An 18,517-nucleotide genomic window follows, 5' to 3' on the forward strand; every position below is an offset into this window, starting at 1 on the left:
AGGACATAAAAATATAATAGTGCAACATATACACAACATAGAAATTAAATCTAGAACAATGAGACATTGACTACAAAAGAAGACGAATGCAAAAATATTCTCCCATAAATACTTTAAATGCTCTTAGCTACATATTCCAGCTCCCACTACTGTCACCTTCTAGAAACAACACATACTCATTCAATCCACCACCAGACATCATAAAAACACCTAAAAACTCATTTTAAGACCATGCATACATGGAAATAATCATATTGTCAATAACAACCACAATGACAGACAATTAAACATCTACAACTTCCTCTTCACTTTTGTCATCAATACACACAAGTGTAACATTAATGAGAACACTAGAAATCTTCCATGACAATTTTTTTTACATCAATGACAACACAAACTAATATTTCCAACAACTACTCCCTTTGTTATTGATGGAAACACTTGTACCAATAATAAACAATAGGCTCTCCAACTATAACTCTCTCCCCCTTTAATATCAAGGACAAAGTGAAAAACAAATCAAACCATGACTTCTTCAAACAATACTCCACTTTTGGGCATATCTCTAATATCTGTAATAATACCCTTATCGAGGATATCTGTGTTTTGAACATATTTCCTGCAACTAGGAAACTATAACCTTCACTGCTCTCCCTGAGAGAAAATACCACATTAATCGAGGAGACAAAAGATAGAATTTTAATCTCCCCCTATAAAGATACATCACTTATATGCATCTAGTTTGAAGTAGGTGGGGTAATAACCCTTAAGTTCTATTAGAGATACTCAAAAATATTCTTTATTAGTGCCTTGGTGAAAATATCTTCAATATGATCCTTTGTAGGCACATATTCTCATCTAACTTCTTTATCTACAACCTTCTCGCTTAGAAATTTTTTAAGATTAAAGTATGATAGTCCTTGAATGGATCACTAGATTATTTAAAACATTAAATGCAGTTGTATTACGACATAGTATAGTAATTGTCTCACCATACACCACCTTGATATCTCTAAGAGTTTAGTTCATGTACATAACTTGAGTGCAATAGGATGTTGTTGTAATATATTCTTCTTTTCTATAGATAATGACATTAAATCCTAGTTCATGCTTGGCCAAGAGACTAGTTTGTCTCCTAAGAAAAATGTTCCACCACTTATACTTCTTGTATCATCAACACGTATAGTCCAATCAATATTTTGGTAAGCTTTCAAAGGGAAATCACCATTCTTCTTATAACACAAACATAAATTTTGAGTCTATTTCAATTATTTGAATGTTTTTTTCACTATTAAATCATGAGATTGCTCTAGATTAGCTTGATGTTTGGTAGCCAAAAAAAGAAACATGCATAATATTTAGTCTTCAAGAAGTAAAATATAGTAATTATAGATTTGTAAAGGTTCTGATCTACTTCTAGATATTTATCATCCTTTCTTATATGACAACCAATGATTATGGGAGTTTCCAACTACTTATAGTTCTCCATACCAAATGTTTTCAACGTACTCTTGATGTACTTGTCTTGATAAATAATGAGTACCATCTTTTGAGTGCATTACTTGAACACCAAGGAAAAATGACAACTCATCAATCATTGACATCTCAAACTCATTTTGCATTTATTTTGCCAATTTCTTGCAAACATCTTCATCTCCTCCAAAAATGATATCATCAACATATACAACCACTATCAATAGTTCTCCACTTTCAACTTTGAAATAAACATTACTATCTAAGGTACCTTTCTGTGTGGGGGAAAAAGTGACACTAAGAAAACATGCCCTAATCTCACTTTCAATCACACACTTGTGGAATACGAAAGAGCCTAGAGGTATCACACAATTGGCTACTTCTTTTTGTGGAAGAGAGAGCCATGGGATACTTATTAGGATTTCTATTCGTTTTTTGTGAATGATAGATAGAATGATGCAAGTTCAACTATTAACCCTAAAGTGTAAGTATGAACTAGTAACTTTGAGCACAAGATTGTAGAATTGAGATTTAATGATGAACAATTCTAAGGATAAGAGGAGAAATATAAATGTGTACCTAGGGTTAAAATCTGAGTGGAAATGTTTGGGATGGGGCGCATGCGCCACTGACCTGATTCTGCACCTGAAACTGCTCCTTTTGGCAACCTGAAAGCTGTCGAAAAGTGCTGAAAACTGCTGTTATCTGAGGGACCAGGGCGCCCAGCGCCCCTGTCCTGTCAGGACCAGGGTGCCCCACGCCCCTGTCCTAGGTTTCTGCTCTGCAAATCAGTGTGTTGTCCCATCTCAGTTTGCTTCCGTCAGATCTGCAACTTGCGATGTCCTTCGAATTCGGAAATCTGCACTTATATTTGAAAAGGGTTGTAGGTGGCTATATAGGGTTTTGCCTTAGTCAAACCCCCACTTTGGTGATTTCCACCTCCACGAATAGCCAAGTTGTATAGTAAAATTTGTGTGTGCAGACCTTGTGTGTGTGCAAGATCCTAAAATGAGAGTAAGCAAGCTAGAGCAACCTAGAACGTAAACCTTAATTGCTTGTAAATGATAATGTAAATGCTCCAAATCAAGATGCAAAGTGATCTAAAGCATGAATACAAATGATATAATGAGGCTTATCCAAAGACATGAAAACAACATGAAATCATACCCAACCCCAAGGGAGGGGTACAAGCCAATCTTCAGTCGGTGATCCCCTATTGCCCTTCAATGTCTTCAAAGCCCTAAATGGATGAATGAAATTGATGAATGCTTGATGGATGGATGTTGAATGTTGTTGAAGTCTTCAAAGATCTGCTCTTTCGCTCCATAGAAGGCCCTTGAAAACCAAAATTTGGATCCTTTCAAATGAAGAAAGAGAGCTCTTATATATGAAACCCTAGGTCTTAATTTCAACTTTAGGCCGACTTAGAGATTGAATCTCCCACCAAATTCTTGGGGTTAAGCTTTATTTTATGATTGGATCGTGCTCCTGAAAATTCGGGAAAAATGTCCGGGACCGTGTGCACTCCGGGCGCCATGGTCGTCTTCAGGCACCATGGTCTCGACAACTTTTCACCAAATTTTCAGGGCCATCGGATATGATGATTTTAGAGAGAATCCCAAAGTTATAGTTGATTTTGAAGATGTTTTGACCCCCAAAATCAGGCCTCCAAGTTCAAAATAGGACCTAATTAGGGTTTTTAATTAAATGATGTATTGGAGGAATAAAATGAAAGGGGCACACTTTAATGAAAAGGGCCAAAGTTTATGAAATGGGAGATGATAAAATAGAACCTTAGACCTAATTAATTTAATTAATTAAGTGCTAAAGGGGAAATGCAATGCAAAATGCAAAATGCGCCAAGGCGGGTGCTAAACTAGATGTGAAATTGTACCACCCTAGCAAGTGCGTACAATTTACGATGCTACATTTAGCCCCCACTTTAGCGGTCATATGAACACTACGTGCATATGCAAGCTAAAGTACCGAAAAATAAACATTATTTGAAAAAGGATATATCCATAAGTCTGTCGAACGAAGCCCCCAGCGGTATTTGCAGTACATAGTTAGGAACCGCACCCTACAAAACACAAATTAGATCACAAAATCACCTAATGCTTACTAAGGAAGGTGATGAAAATTTGAGGGTAGCTATATGCCCCCCTTGTTTCGGCTTGCTAATTTTAGTGAGTTGAAACAGGGTATCATGTTTACCACTTCGAATTGTTAAAGAATATTGATGACAAACGTTCACAAGAAGATTTGATATGAGATCAAAAACTAATGGAGAATCATTTGGTAAGAAAGAGGACTAAATCTCAATTCCAACACAACAAAGAGTGTGAGGATTTGAGAGTTCTCTAACACAAGATGAAGGATGTAAAGCAAAAAGCATGGACTTCTCGCCCCTAGATCTTGTCTATGTGATCCATGAGTACACACATTGGTGATCCATGAGAAGAATAGTGAGAGAGAAAAACATGGACTTCTCGCCCCTAGATCTTGTCTATGTGATCCATGGGAAAAAGGACATGCAAAACTAGCCCCTAGAGTCTGTCTAGGTGATCCATGTAAGGGAGGAGAGTGAGAAAGTCTAGCCTTATGCCGCTAGTTCCACTCAACCTCATGCATGTGTGTGTAAGTGAGGTTAGCAGCACCTCATAGGAGTCTATGCCCGAGTATGCTACAACCTGTATATGTATAGTACAAAAGTGTGACATCTCGCTCTAAGAGTCTGTGCTCTGGTTTCAAGAATAATCACCTTGCATAAAAGAAAAAATGGAGACATCTCACTCTAAGAGTCTGTGCTTTGGTTCCGAGAATGACCCATTGCTCAATAAGTGTAATGTTTATGTCATAAGAAAAGTAGAACAAGGATACCTACCTTCATCACAAAAGAAGATACCCCAAAAATGCAACAATGTCATAGATCCAAGCAAGAGAGTTTTGCACTCTTTAAGCAAGGATGAGATATTTGAAAAGGGATATCTTGTAGTATGTGTAAAGGAGATCCTTAGAGGAGAAGAGATCTTTGTACAAAAGACACCTATCCCCGAGAGGAATTGTCTTAGACAAATATAACATCTTCTAGAATAAGACAAAGAAGAGAATAAGAATGCAATACTTCCTTCTTTTGCGAGGTGAAAGTGATTCTTAATGAAGGATGACGCTTTTTTTAACCCAATTGGGAGAGTGAATTCATTATGGATGTATTTTACCAAGTGCAAAAGAGGTTGTAGTCAAGGACTTACACCTCTTGTAAGAGAGACTCCTTGAACAAACAACAACAAATGCATACAAGGAATAACATCAAGTAATAAAGTTCACACAATCCACGAAATAGGAAAAAGTGGATCCTTAGATAAAAATAAGGAAAGATCATTGCCTCCCAAGGATAAGGACAATGAGAAGGACTTACACAATCTTCTAGGGAGAGATTTAGACATAAGAAAAACGTACTACATACTCACATGAGTTCATGCAAGCAAGACATTAGTGTATGTAAAATGCTCCTCACAAGAAGTGGGTAGGATAAGAAAGAGAATCTAGGAAAAGAGGATTCTAAAGAAAAGATGATCAATATTTCCACACTATTACCCCAAAGGGAAATTTTAACCATAAAAAGAAGAGATGTATGAAATCACTCTTATCCCCATAGGAACAAGAGATAACATAGAAAATTAGGCTATTATGTTGCTTCAAAAATATGATTGCACTTGAAATTGTACCATCATGAACAACAATGAGCCCCCAGTAAATGAGCTACCAGTGGCACATAATTATGAGCAACATAATAGCCATTAATATTATTTAAAGACATGATAGATTGGATGAGGTATTTGAATATAACATGCTAAATGCTCAACTATAAGTGAGATCAAAAACATGTATAAAGTGGTAAAAATTGAAGAAGAAAAGCCACAAGAAATCTTAGAAGAGGGATGAGTGTAATTTATTAGAGCCTTATCCCTGGAGGAAAGGACTTTATGATGAATAGGAGATAATGATTCATAATTGGATTTAGAAATTTGAGGGGAGTCATAAAGAGATTTGTTCATCGCCAAGATTTCCTTATGAGGGGAATGAGAGTTGATAGAGGTAGAAGATGATTTAGTTGAAGTGAGATCATCATCACTACTCAATATAGCATTCACATTGAGAGATGGTCTTTTAGATGCTTTGGTGGGCTTAGAAGGATTATATCCAAGTCCAAATGAATATTCATGCATGTTATGTTCTAAAGGAACTTTAATTCCTTGTTCATTTGTGCCACAACCATTTCCACTATAGCCACTCTTAGCCAAAATGTGAAAACCACGACCATAAAGATTAGCCATTCCAGAAAGAGATGGTGGTTTTTCATAAGACAAAGAATCAAATTCTTCAGAATTAGAGGTGTGAGGAGAAGAAGTTTGAGAAGCAGCCACAAAATTATTGCTCATAGGTTCTGGTAAGACTGATTGATCTCTAGTTTCTTCCTTCTTTTTAACTTTAAGCTCTCTAGGAGGAACCCTATACTCACCTACAAAGGTGGGATTGAAATCAAGAGACCCCCAATCATCTTCTGTGAGAACCTTCTTAGGATCAAAAGCCTTTTCATGTGTAGATTCAAGTTGAGAAGAATCTTCTTCAGGAACTTCAGACTCATGCAAAGAATTTTGATTATCAGAGGGTAATGATTCATCCATAGGTATCTTGTTTAATGAGTCATCACTAGAAGAGGAAGGCTTAGAAGAACTCCCTTTGGAAGTAGATGTTTGCAAACAAGCTTGAAAATTAGTATCACCTATCAAGGTATATGTCTTAAATTATTATAAATAAATTTAACTTGTCTATGTAATGTAGAGGGGACAACTTGCATACTGTGAATCCAAGGTCTCCCTAATAACAAGTTGTATGTTAGATTTCCTGACATAACATGGATAGGAGTAGGCAAAGTAACAGGTCCCACTGTGATGGGTAAGGTGATAATACCTAATGAAGACTTAGCCACATTATCAAAGCCTCAAATGGGACGAGAGTCAGGCTCAATAAGGGATGTATCCACATTCACCTTATGCAATAGATTAATGCTACACACATTAAGGTCAGAACCATTATCTACCAATGTTCGTCTTATAGAAGTGTCATTTATGATAACCACAATCATCAAGGGATCATATTGATGTTGAATTTCACTAGTAGGCGACTCATCTTGAGTAAACACAATTTGAGCTTTAGGATTCATCATAGAGTTAACCAAAGACACTATATTACTATATGTATTAGGTGGAGGAACATTCAAATCTTTCAAGGCATCTTGTAACATTCCATGATGAGCGGAAGAAGTTTGGATCAAATCCCAAAGGGATATCTTAGCAGGGGTAGCTTTAAGTTGTTCTATGAGATCATAGTCCTTACTAAGCATTTGTGAAATACGAGGAGCTTGAGGAAGAATAGGTTGGGAAGGAGGAAGTGAAGTTGGGATAACTGGAGGAGGATTAGGTTGCCTATTGTGTCTTGTGTTATAGGTATGAGCAACCGCATTATAACTCTCTCTAGTCAGTTGCTTAGCATACTCATAAGGGCTCTTAGTAGAATAACCTCCTTGCACAGCAATAATAGGTTTCTTAGGAGTGCAAAAAGAATCATTAGCATAACCACCTTGAACCACTAAGATAGGCTAATTTAAAGGTTGAGAATTTTGAGAAGGACAAGCACCTTGGATAGTGAAGAGAGGTTTGTTAGGTGTTTCATTCACATGTATCAAATTGATTGAGGATGGTTTAGAGGAATGAACAAAAGTGTTGGAAGAATTATTGATAGTATTCTCTTGCACTAAAATCTTATCATGGATTAAATCAATTTTAGGAGAGAGACAAGGGGTAGGCATTGATATTCTAGTAGGAAGAGTAATACTAGGAAAGGTCATATCATCCTCTATCATCAAAGGATCTACATGGGGAATAAACTCTCTAGGAGAAGGATCAACATTACTCTCTAAAGTCTCACTTTTGAGAGGGAGATCTTTGAAAGAGATGTTAACCATCTTGTTTTGAACTAGGGTTTCCTTATGAGTAGAACCAAGTTGAGGAGAAGGAGATGCTTTATTTTTAGAGGGAGAATAATTGAGATTCAAGGAAGGTGAGAAACTATCAAGGGAGTTTTCAATCTTGATTTCATCCCCTTTCGCTAGGGTTCTCTCATGGGGTAGAGAATAATCTACACCTTCTTCTAATGGTTCATCCCAAATAGTGAAGTGGTTGAAAGGAATGTTTGAAGTATTGTCAATTTCGGGAGAGGAGATAACATTGTTTATTAATTCCTCATCCTTAGGAGGGAGAGGATCAATAGATGTGTTAAACTCATCCTCTTTCCTCAAAATATGTTCAATATGATCTTTAGGGGAGAGAGAATTAAGGAAATTGCTTATTATTTCATCTTCTTTCTCTAAAGGATGCTTATGGGTAAGACCAACTTTAGGAGAAGGGTAAGCATTTATCATTAATTCATCATCTCTAGTGGGAATTTTGTTGGAAAAGGAAATGCCATCACTAGGAAATGTAGGGATAATGTCATCTTCTTTCACAAAAGGATCCTCATGAAGGGAGTGTTTTTTAGGAGGAACATGAACATATGTCTCCAAAGATTCATGCTTAGGAAGGAGATCTTTGAAAGAAGTGTTCATAACCTCTAGTTGCACTAACATGCCCCCATTGGAAGGACCAACTTTAGGAGAAAATAAGTCAATGTCTATCAATACCTTTTCACTTAGAGAGGCATCCTGTAGGGAAGGTGAAGTAACATTAAGAAAGGTGTTTATGATATCATTCTCTTCCTCTAGGATAGCTAAATAGGAAGGGCACATTTTAGGAGAATTGTCAAGATCACTCTTAAAGTCTTCATCCTTAGAGCATGGGAGAGTCTCAAAGGGATTGGTAGAAACTCTTTTAGGCACTAAAATGTTGTTATAGATGGGGGGAGGTTCTTTAGGAGAAGGAAAAATTGAAACAAGGGAAGCTAACCCATTATCACATCTATGAAATCAATGCGTCATGACAACAATTTTCCTCTCTCAAATGATAACACATGCAAAATAGAAGGAAATGTTTAATTTTAACCAATGCAAGCACTTAGAATGTAGATTTAGAAAATGAAATTTATGATTCAAATGAGTTCCTAAATCAGATTTGAAATTATTGAACCCAATTAAGCTATCCACAATTTCAACAAAATTAGGGTTTTAGCAAAAAATTCCTCTAAATTTTTTAATCTTGCAAGAAATTAAAACTTGTAAATACAAATTTGAATTTGAAATCGCATAAACACTCAAATTTGAAAACATAAATCAGATTTAGAGAAGATTCGAATTCACGTCGGGTTCACCAAAATGTGTGGGGGAAAAAGTGACACTAAGCAAACATGCCCTAATCTCACTTTCAATCACACACTTGTGGAATACAAAAGAGCCTAGAGGTATCACACAATTGGCTACTTCTTTTTGTGGAAAAGAGAGCCATGGGCTACCTATTAGGATTTCTATTCCTTTGTTGCAAATGACAGATAGAATGATGCAAGTTCAACTATTAAACCTTAAGTGTAAGTATGAACTAGTAACTTTGAGCACAAGATTGTAGAATTGAGATTTAATGATGAACAATTGTAAGGATAAGAGGAGAAATGTAAATGTGTACCTGGGGTTAAAATCTGAGTGGAAATGTTTGGGACGGGGCGCATGCGCCACTAACCTAATTCTGCACCTGAAACTGCTCCTTTTGGCAACCTGAAAGCTGTTGAAAAGTGCTGAAAACTGCTGTTGTCTGAGGGACCAGGGCGCCCAGCGCCCCTGTCCTAGGGACCAGGGCACCTAGCGCCCCTGTCCTGCCAGTTCTAGGGCGCCCCATGCCCCTGTCCTAGGTTTCTGCTCTGCAATTCCGTGTGTTGTGCCGTCTCAGTCTGCTTCCGTCGGATCTGCAAACTTGCGACGTCCTTCGAATTCATAAATCTGCACTTATATTTGAAAAGGGTTGTAGGTGGCTATATAGGGTTTTGCCTTAGTCAAACCCCCACTTTGGTGATTTCCACCTCCACGAATAGCCAAGTTGTATAGTAAAAGTTGTGTGTGCAGACCTTGTGTGTGTGCAAGATCCTAAAATGAGAGTAAGCAAACTAGAGCAACCTAGAAAGTAAACCCTAATTGCTTGTAAATGATAATGTAAATGGTCTAAATCAAGATGCAAAGTGATCTAAAGCATGAATACAAATGATATAATGAGGCTTATGCAAAGACATGAAAACAACATGAAATCATACCCAACCCCAAGGGAGGGGTACAAGCCAATCTTCAGTCGGTGATCCCCTATTGCCCTTCAATGTCTTCAAAGCCCTAAATGGATGACTGAAATTGATGAATGCTTGATGGATGGATGTTGAATGTTGTTGAAGTCTTCAAAGATCTGCTCTTACACTACATAGAAGGCCCTTGAAAACCAAAATTTGGATCCTTTCAAATGAAGAAAGAGAGCTCTTATATATGAAACCCTAGGTCTTAATTTCAACTTTAGGCCAACTTAGAGATTGAATCTCCTGCCAATTGCTTTGGGTTAAGCTTTATTTTATGATTGGATCGTGCTCCTAAAAATTCGGGAAAAATGTCCGGGACTGTGTGCACTCCGGGCGCCATGGTCCTCTCCGGGCACCATGGTCCCGACAACTTTTCACCAAATTTTCAGGGCCGTCGGATATGATGATTTTAGAGAGAATCCCGAAGTTATAGCTGATTTCAAGATGTTTTGACCCCCAAAATCAGGCCTCCAAGTTCAAAATAGGACCTAATTAGGGTTTTTAATTAAATGATGTATTGGAGGAATAAAATGAAAGGGGCACACTTTAATGAAAAGGGCCCAACTTTATGATATGGGAGATGATAAAATAGAACCTTAGACCTAATTAATTTAATTAATTAAGTGCTAAAGGGGAAATGCAATGCAAAATGCAAAATGCGCCAAGGCGGGTGCTAAACTAGGTGTGAAATTTTACCACCCTAGCAAGTGCGTACAATTTACGACGCTACATTTAGCCCCCACTTTAGCGGTCATATGAACACTACGTGCATATGCAAGCTAAAGTACAGAAAAGTAAACATTATTTGAAAAAGGATATATCCATAAGTCTGTCGAACGAAGCCCCCAGCGGTATCTGCAGTACACAGTTAGGAACCGCACCCTACAAAACACACGTTAGATCCCAAAATCACCTAATGCTTACTAAGGAAGGTGATGAAAATTTGAGGCTAGCTATATGCCCCCCCCTGTTTCGGCTTGCTAATTTTAGTGAGTTGAAACAGGGTATCATGTTTACCACTTCGAATTGTTAAAGAATATTGATGACAAATGTTCACAAGAAGATTTGATATGAGATCAAAAACTAATGGAGAATCATTTGGTAAGAAAGAGGACTAAATCTCAATTCCAACACAACAAAGAGTGTGAGGATTTGAGAGTTCTCTAACACAAGATGAAGGATGTAAATGGAAACAAAATGCAAAGAGAAGAAAAGAAAGGAAAAAAGCATGAATACACACATTGGTGATCCATGAGAAGAATAGTGAGAGAGAAAAACATGGACTTCTCGCCCCTAGATCTTGTCTACGTGATCCATGGGAAAAAGGACCTGCAAAACTAGCCCCTAGAGTCTGTCTAGGTGATCCATGTAAGGGAGGAGAGTGAGAAAGTCTAGCCTTATGCCGCTAGTTCCACTCAACCTCGTGCATGTGTGTGTAAGTGAGGTTAGAAGCACCTCATAGGAGTCTATGCCCGAGTATGCTACAACCTGTATATGTATAGTACAAAAGCATGACATCTCGCTCTAAGAGTCGTCACTCTGGTTCCGAGAATAATCACCTTGCATAAAAGAAAAAATGGAGACATCTCGCTCTAAGAGTCTGTGCTTTGGTTCCGAGAATGACCCATTGCTCAATAAGTGTAATGTTTATGTCATAAACAAAGTAGAACAAGGATACCTAACTTCATCACAAAAGAAGATACCCCAAAAATGCAACAATGTCATAGATCCAAGCAAGAGAGTTTTGCACTCTGTAAGCAAGGATAAGATAGTTGAAAGGGGATATCTTGTAGTATGTGTAAAGGAGATCCTTAGAGGAGAAGAGATCTTTGTACAAAAGACACCTATCCCCGAGAGGAATTGTCTTAGACAAATATAACATCTTCTAGAATAAGACAAAGAAGAGAATAAGAATGCAATACTTCCTTCTTTTGCGAGGTGAAAGTGATTCTTAATGAAGGATGATGCTTTTTTTAACCCAATTGGGAGAGTGAATTCATTATGGATCTATTTTACCAAGTGCAAAAGAGGTTGTAGTCAAGGACTTACACCTCTTGTAAGAGAGAATCCTTGAACAAACAACAACAAATGCATACAAGGAATAACATCAAGTAATAAAGTTCACACCATCCACGAAATAGGAAAAAGTGGATCCTTAGATAAAAATAAGGAAAGATCATTGCCTCCCAAGGATAAGGACAATGAGAAGGACTTACACAATCTTCTAGGGAGAGATTTAGACATAAGCAAAATATACTACATACTCACATGAGTTCATGCAAGCAAGACATTAGTGTATGTAAAATGCTCCTCACAAGAAGTGAGTAGGATAAGAAAGAGAATACACATCTTCTCCCATATCTAGGAAAAGTGGATTCTAAAGAAAAGATGATCAATATTTCCACACTATTACCCCAAAGGGAAATTTTAACCATAAAAAGAAGAGATGTATGAAATCACTCTTGTCCCCATAGGAACAAGAGATAACATAGAAAATTAGACTATTATGTTGCTTCAAAAATATGATTGCACTTGAAATTGTACCATCATGAATGACAATGAGCCCCCAGTAAATGAGCTACTAGTGTCACATAATCATGAGCAACATAATAGCCATTAATGTTATTTAAAGACATGATAGATTGGATGAGGTATTTGAATATAACATGCTAAATGCTCAACTATAAGTGAGATCAAAAACATGTATAAAGTGATAAAAATTGAAGAAGAAAAGCCACAAGAAATCTTAGAAAAGGGATCAGTGTAATTTATTAGAGCCTTATCCCTGGAGGAAAGGACTTTATGATGAATAGGAGATAAAGATTCATAATTGGATTTAGAAATTTGAGGGGAGTCATAAAGATATTTGTTCATCACCAAGATTTCCTTATGAGGGGAATGAGAGTTGATAGAGGTAGAAGATGATTTAGTTGAAGTGAGATCATCATCACTACTAAATATAGTATTCACATTGAGAGATGGTCTTTTAGAAGATTTGGTGGGCTTAGAAGGATTATATCCAAGTCCAAATGAATATTCATGCATGTTATGTTCTAAAGGAACTTTAATTCCTTGTTCATTTGTGCCACAACCATTTCCACTATAGCCACTCTTACCCAAAATGTGAAAACGACGACCATAAAGATTAGCCATTCCAGAAAGAGAAGGTGGTTTTTCATAAGACAAAGAATCAAATTCTTCAGAATTAGAGGTATGAGGAGAAGAAGTTTGAGAAGCGGCCACAAAATTATTGCTCATAGGTTCTGGTAAGACTGATTGATCTCTAGTTTCTTCCTTCTTTTTAACTTTAAGCTCTCTAGGAGGAACCCTATACTCACCTACAAAGGTGGGATTGAAATCAAGAGATCCCCAATCGTCTTCTGCGAGAACCTTCTCAGGATCAAAAGCCTTTTCATGTGTAGATTCAAGTTGAGAAGAATCTTCTTCAGGAACTTCAGACTCATGCAAAGAATTTTGATTATCAGAGGGTAATGATTAATCCATAGGTATCTTGTTTAATGAGTCATCACTAGAAGAGGAAGGCTTAGAAGAACTCCCTTTGGAAGTAGATGTTTGCAAACAAGCTTGAAAATTAGTATCACCTATCAAGGTATATGTCTTATTATTATAAATAAATTTAACTTGTCTATGCAATGTAGAGGGGATAGCTTGCATACTGTGAATCCAAGGTCTCCCTAATAACAAGTTGTATGTTAGATTTCCCGACATAACATGGATAGGAGTAGGCAAAGTAACAGGTCCCACTGTGATGGGTAAGGTGATAATACCTAATGAAGACTTAGCCACATTATCAAAGCCTCGAATGGGACGAGAGTCAGGCTCAATAAGGGATGTATCCACATTCATCTTATGCAATAGATTAATGCTACACACATTAAGGTCAGAACAATTATCTACCAGTGTTCATCTTATAGCAGTGTCATTTATGATAACCACAATCATCAAGGGATCATATTGATGTTGAATTTCACTAGTAGGCAACTCATCTTGAGTAAACACAATTTGAGCTTTAGGATTCATCACAGAGTTAACCAAAGACACTATATTACTATATGTATTAGGTGGAGGAACATTCAAATCTTTCAAGGCATCTTGTAACATTCCATGATGAGCAGAAGAAGTTTGGATCAAATCGCAAAGGGATATCTTAGCAGGGGTAGCTTTAAGTTGTTCTATGAGATCATAGTCCTTACTAAGCATTTGTGAAATATGAAGAGCTTGAGGAAGAATAGGTTGGGAAGGAGGAAGTGAAGTTGGGATAACTGGAGGAGGATTAGGTTGCCTATTGTTTCTTGTGTTATAGGTATGAGCAACCGCATTATAACTGTCTCTAGTCAGTTGCTTAGCATACTCATAAGGGCTCTTAGTAGAATAACCTCCTTGCACAGCAATAATAGGTTTCTTAGGAGTGCAAAAAGAATCATTAGCATAACCACCTTGAACCACTAAGATAGGCTAATTTAAAGGTTGAGAATTTTGAGAAGGACAAGCACCTTGGACAGTGAAGAGAGGTTTGTTAGGTGTTTCATTCACATGTATCAAATTGATTGAGGATGGTTTAGAGGAATGAACAAAAGTGTTGGAAGAATTATTGATAGTATTCTCTTGCACTAAAATCTTATCATGGATTAAATCAATTTTAGGAGAGAGACAAGGGGTAGGCATTGATATTCTAGTAGGAAGAGTAATACTTGGAAAGGTCATATCATCCTCTATCATCAAAGGATCTACATGGGGAATAAACTCTCTAGGAGAAGGATCAACATTACTCTCTAAAGTCTCACTTTTGAGAGGGAGATCTTTGAAAGAGATGTTAACCATCTTGTTTTGAACTAGGGTTTCCTTATGAGTAGAACCAAGTTGAGGAGAAGGAGATGCTTTATTTTTAGAGGGAGAATAATTGAGATTCAAGGAAGGTGAGAAACTATCAAGGGAGTTTTCAATCTTGATTTCATCCCCTTTGGCTAGGGTTCTCTCATGGGGTAGAGAATAATCTACACCTTCTTCTAATGGTTCATCCCAAATAGTGAAGTGGTTGAAAGGAATGTTTGAAGTATTGTCAATTTCGGGAGAGGAGATAACATTGTTTATTAATTCCTCATCCTTAGGAGGGAGAGGATCAATAGATGTGTTAAACTCATCCTCTTTCCTCAAAATATGTTCAATATGATCTTTAGGGGAGAGAGAATTAAGGAAATTGCTTATTATTTCATCTTCTTTCTCTAAAGGATGCTTATGGGTAAGACCAACTTTAGGAGAAGGGTAAGCATTTATCATTAATTCATCATCTCTAGTGGGAATTTTGTTGGAAAAGGAAATGCCATCACTAGGAAATGTAGGGATAATGTCATCTTCTTGCACAAAAGGATCCTCATGAAGGGAGTGTTTTTTAGGAGGAACATGAACATATGTCTCCAAAGTTTCATGCTTAGGAAGGAGATCTTTGAAAGAAGTGTTCATAACCTCTTGTTGCACTAACATGCCCCCATTGGAAGGACAAACTTTAGGAGAAAATAAGTCAATGTCTATCAATACCTTTTCACTTAGAGAGGCATCCTGTAGGGAAGGTGAAGTAACATTAAGAAAGGTGTTTATGATATCATTCTCTTCCTCTAGGATAGATAAATAGGAAGGGCACATTTTAGGAGAATTGTCAAGATCACTCTTAAAGTATTCATCCTTAGAGCATGGGAGAGTCTCAAAGGGATTGGTAGCAACTATTTTAGGCACTAAAATGTTGTTATAGATGGGGGGAGGTTCTTTAGGAGAAGGAAAAATTGAAACAAGGGAAGCTAACCCATTATCACATCTATGAAATGAATGCATCATGACAACAATTTTCCTCTTTCAAATGATAACACATGCAAAATAGAAGGAAATGTTTAATTTTAACCAATGGAAGAACTTAGAATGTAGATTTAGAAAATGAAATTTATGATTCAAATGAGTTCCTAAATCAGATTTGAAATTATTGATCCCAATTAAGCTATCCACAATTTCAACAAAATTAGGGTTTTGGCAAAAATTTCCTCTAAATTTTTGAATCTTGCAAGAAATTAAAACTTTTAAATACAAATTTGAATTTGAAATAGCATAAACACTCAAATTTGAAAACATAAATCAGATTTAGAGAAGATTCAAATTCACGTCGGGTTCACCAAAATGTGTGGGGGAAAAAGTGACACTAAGCAAACATGCCCTAATCTCACTCTCAATCACACACTTGTGGAATACGAAAGAGCCTAGAGGTATCACACAATTGGCTACTTCTTTTTGTGGAAGAGAGAGCCACAGGCTACCTATTAGGATTTCTATTCCTTTGTTGCAAATGATAGATAGAATGATGCAAGTTCAACTATTAACCCTAAAGTGTAAGTATGAACTAGTAACTTTGAGCACAAGATTTTAGAATTGAGATTTAATGATGAACAATTGTAAGGATAAGAGGAAAAATGTAAATGTGTACCTGGGGTTAAAATCTGAGTGGAAATGTTTGGGATGGGGCACATGCACCACTAACCTGATTCTGCACCTGAAATTGCTCCTTTTGGCAAGCTGAAAGCTGTCGAAAAGTGCTGAAAACTGCTTTTGTCTGAGGGACCAGGGCGCCCAGCACCCCTGTCCTAGGGACCAGGGCACCTAGCGCTCCTGTCCTGTTAGGAATAGAGCACCCCACGCCCCTTTCCTAGGTTTTTGCTCTGCAATTCGGTGTGTTGTCCCGTCTCAGTCTGCTTCCATCGGATGTGCAACTTGCGATGTCTTTCGAATTCGGAAATCTGCACTTATATCTGAAAAGGGTTGTAGGCGGCTATATAGGGTTTTTCCTTAGTCAAACCCCCACTTTGGTGATTTCCACCTCCACGAATAGCCAAGTTGTATAGTAAAAGTTGTGTGTGCAGACCTTGTGTGTGTGCAAGATCCTAAAATTAGAGTAAGCAAACTAGAGCAACCTAGAAAGTAAACCCTAATTGCTTGTAAATGATAATGTAAATGCTCCAAATCAAGATGCAAAGTGATCTAAATAATGAATACAAATGATATAATGAGGCTTATGCAAAGACATGAAAACAACATGAAATCATACCCAACCCCAAGGGAGGGGTACAAGCCAATCTTCAGTCGGTGATCCCCTATTGCCCTTCAATGTCTTCAAAGCCCTAAATGGATGAATGAAATTGATGAATGCTTGATGGATGGATGTTGAATGTTGTTGAAGTCTTCAAAGATTTGCTCTTTCGCTGCATAGAAGGCCCTTGAAAACCAAAATTTGGATCCTTTCAAGTGAAGAAAGAGAGCTCTTATATATGAAACCCTAGGTCTTAATTTCAACTTTAGGCCGACTTAGAGATTGAATCTCCCACCAATTTCTTGGGGTTAAGCTTTATTTTATGATTGGATCATGCTCCTAAAAATTCGGGAAAAATGTCCAGGACCGTGTGCACTCCGGGCGCCATGGTCCTCTCCGGGCACCATGGTCCTAACAACTTTTCACCAAATTTTTAGGGCCATCAGATATGATGATTTTAGAGAGAATCCCAAAGTTAGAGCCGATTTCAAGATGTTTTGACCCCCAAAATCAGGCCTCCAAGTTCAAAATAGGACCTAATTAGGGTTTTTAATTAAATGATGTATTGGAGGAATAAAATGAAAGGGGCAAACTTTAATGAAAAGGGCCCAACTTTATGATATGGGAGATGATAAAATAGAACCTTAGACCTAATTAATTTAATTAATTAAGTGCTAAAGGGGAAATGCAATGCAAAATGCAAAATGCGCCAAGGCGGGTGCTAAACTAGGTGTGAAATTGTACCACCCTGGCAAGTGCATACAATTTACGACGCTACACTTTCTTGAATTTTTTTTGCAACAAATATCTATCAAACATTACATACCAAGCTCTAGGAGCTTATTTGAGTCCACAAAATGCCTTCTTGAGTCTATAGAACATTTTGACAACTAAAACCCATCCGATTGTTCAAAATAAGCCTACTCTTCAACTTCTCCTTTGAAGAATATTGAATTAGAATCTTTCTAATATACATTAAAAGTTCTTGTAAGTAGAAAATATAAGAAATATTCTTATAGCTTCCATCTTAGCCACCAGGGAAAAATTCTCCTCAGATTCTATACTCTCAACTTGTAAAAAACCTTCACATTCCCGTCTTTCTTTATTTATTATGACTTCTACATCTTCATTCAACTCGTCTAGGTACCAGTTCCCATGTTGAAATCTTTTCTATCTGACTCAGGTCTTCTTACATTCGTTTCATCCATCAATCTAATTTGGTAGCCTCTATAAAATTATTTGGCTCCACTTTAGATGAGATACAAAAATAATATTGTTCACTAATCTTAGCAAGTCCTTTTCTAGATTAGCGGATGGTTTTGAAAACAAGGGTTGTCTTTTTTTAGAATGAGAATCATATTTTGGTCAAGATAATATAGTTGCAGACCCTGAATAGGAACCAATTTGGAGTAATGATACCATCACATGACATAGTTTGGTTTTGACATGCCCCTGATTGAGGTGATGATTTACTGAGTTACTTTCATCTTTAGTCGAGGAAAGTGATATTCCCGTGGCTGACTTAACAGTGTTTTTGTTGTTGAAGTATATTATCTTTATGTCAAATGCAACTAGTATCTGAATTTATTTTCTCTATTTTTGGAGTCAACTTCATGTTTGGGGCTCAAGAAAGGA

The sequence above is a fragment of the Cryptomeria japonica genome, chromosome 1 (assembly GCF_030272615.1).
Source record: "Cryptomeria japonica chromosome 1, Sugi_1.0, whole genome shotgun sequence".
NCBI lineage: Eukaryota > Viridiplantae > Streptophyta > Pinopsida > Cupressales > Cupressaceae > Cryptomeria > Cryptomeria japonica.